A 2,995-nucleotide genomic window follows, 5' to 3' on the forward strand; every position below is an offset into this window, starting at 1 on the left:
CGTATTTGGAGTAACTTGTAATGGGATGTCCATCATTCATTAGCACCAGCACCATGTTAGTGGAAAAGTGGTACCACTATCCGTCTCGCTTCAATTCCCTGACCTGTGCTGATTGTCTCTGCGTGGGCTCTGGCTCTGCGGTCTCCTTCTCACTATTATTGCTTGCTCTTCCTCAGGGTACAGCTTCGATCGGGGAATATCTGCAATGATCACATAGTCCTCAATGGTCATCTCTGGCACTGCTGGTTGGCTGGAAGACCTGGTGTTCTCTGAAAGAATTAACGCCTCCAAGCCCCGCCTGATGTTGCTTCTGCTCCGATCAATGACCGGCTTGTCCGTCTCTGCAATTAAGGCTTGGGATTTGGGCAAATCAGGGGATGGAACCTGATTCCGGCTAGGCCTTGATTGGGAGATGTTTGGTGTTGATGCAAGTGAGGCGGGGCTTAGAGGGGAGTGGGTGGGGCTTAGTGGGGAGTGGGTGGGGCTTAGTGAATGGCGGGAATCAGATCTGGATTGTTTGTCAGAGGTGTCTGAGAATCCGCCATTCCTGTGGCTTTTGTTTTTCGTAGTACCGTTTTTTAGTATACCATGTTCATCGTAATCTTGATAAGGCGTTGAGGCACCAGGGCTGTTAGAACCACTGTTGCGACTGTTGTAACCACTATTTCGACTGACGTGGCTTGTTTTGTCATCACAATAGCCTCCTTTAGGAGAGAAATCTCGGCTTTTGTATCCAGTATTGCGGCCACCACTCTTTCGACTGCTGCGACCGCTATTGCGACCACTGTGTTTGCGTTCATTGTAATCGCCATCGATTTCCACATCACAATGTCTTTTCGACCAGCCGTTCCTTTCTTCGGAGACATCTGACTCTGCCGAACTCGCAATTGATTTGAGATTCTTATACAGCTTTTCAGAATCCAAGCTGTGTCCGTAGGAGCTCTGGGAGGGGCTTCTTTTGTGGGCGGGGCTAAAGGACTCCCCATATTTATTCGTACCTGAGCTTCGCGAGGGAGTTGTTGTGCGCGTGACCACCGAATCTCGTCTTCGTGATGGAGTGCATTTCCCAGAAGCCTGTCGAGAGGACGTGTGGGACGTTTGGTGACCGTGCGCAGTGGAACCTCGGCGATGGGACGAACTGCGCGATTCCCCTCGCCTCTGTGGAGAGACATTCATAGATCTCGGGCTTCCAGAACGAGGGCTTCCACGGGATTGGCTGTCCCCACGTCTGAAATTTGAATAGGACATGTGTCGCTGGGGGGAGAGGCCACTCATTGCCTCGTTGCTGAGATTGTTGGAGCGCCTCCTATAGGACGGGAGACCCAGGTCGGGGTTTCGGAAGGGGATTGTGGCTTTGCGCTCAGGACTGTGATTGGCTGGAAGAGGGTGGCCCCTCTCGAAGTAGCGCATGGGAGCAAGAGGACTGCCATCTTCCTGTTCCCTGTCCCGTGAGAGGAAGCGATTGGCTCTTTTAAAAATGGCGCGGCTGCTGCTGCTTTGTTCTGTTTCTCTTCTAGTCTCTGTTTGAGGAAGACATGGCATTGATATTTTGCTGATGCATACAAATTATTGAAATAAATGAATAATTAAATTATTAAATAATTAAAATTTTCGTAACACTTAAGTATAGGGACCAATTCTCACTATTAACTAGTTGCTTATTAGCATGCCTATTATTAACATATTGGTTGTTTATTAGTACTTATAAAGCACATATTCTGCATGACCAATTCTACATCCCTAATCCTACCCAGGCTTCCTATGTTTTAAGATGCGGAAAACGCGGACGGAATCGCGGTATCAAGCTATAAAAATAGAATTTACTGTATAACAGGAAATATCATGGAATTTGCCATTTGGGATGAATTAATTAAAACGTCAGTACGCTTAAATCAAAACGCGATATGGACTAGTGTCTATGAATATTAAGCCGCGAAAATACTATTTAAATATGAATCCTGCATGTTCTGCGTGTCTCTGTGTGAATGAATGGCGCAGATGCACGGTTTCGTTTACTGCACACATACTGAAGCGCGAATTTGGGAAAAAAATAAAACAGATTTCATAGGGCCCTACAATACCTAAACTTAACAAATGCCTTACTAACTATTAATAAGCAGGAAATTAGCAGTGTATTGAGGCAAACGTCGTAGTTAATGGTATGTTAATAGCGAGAATTAGACCTTAAAAATAAAGTGTGACCAAAATTTTAAAGTGGTGTTTATTGATTATTGAATACACAGGACAAAATATACTAATATACACTCACTTTTGCAGTCTTACCCTGTAAAGCCTACTGTATCATAATTTATATGCACATTTCTAATTATCAACTGTTGTTCACAATCTACTACATGCCTTCTGTTCTTACAGTTTATTTATTTTTTTAGCAAGTAAAAGGCCTTTTATGTGAATTGTAAATATAAATGAATATAAAAGTAAATGTAAGAATTATTGTTGTTATTATACTGTTATTGTTTCAAGATGAACGCTTACTGGACTGAAGCAGCTTTACTTTATTTTCCACACATCATTTTTAAGAAAAACCATGTTAAAATGTGAGTTTCAAATATGATCCATCAGGCTTTTGAGGATCGCTTATTTGTTCATCTCTCAATCATCATTGTATTGCATTGCATTATGAGTTTTGAGACTACAATTAAATCTTACTAAGACATACTTGGAAATATAAAGTGACAACTGATATTTAAATGCTTTTTATGTAAGTAGTCTGTCTACTATTATAAAGATCTCGTTGATTTACATTACAAGCTATCAGAATTTCCTCTTGCTTTTTGGTCATATAAATATCACTGACTACACCAAATTACATATTTTGCTCAGTTTGGGCCATTTTTCTTCTTCTTCTTCTTCAAAAAAGGATTTTTCTGATTATCATTTCATATGTAAGGCTTTACAGGGTTAAATCTCACCTGTGTGTTGGCTGACACTTCCTCTTCTGCTCATGCTGATGCTTCCTCGTCTGCTTGTGTTG

Source organism: Onychostoma macrolepis, chromosome 01 (genome assembly GCF_012432095.1).
Source record: "Onychostoma macrolepis isolate SWU-2019 chromosome 01, ASM1243209v1, whole genome shotgun sequence".
NCBI classification, from domain to species: Eukaryota; Metazoa; Chordata; class Actinopteri; order Cypriniformes; family Cyprinidae; genus Onychostoma; species Onychostoma macrolepis.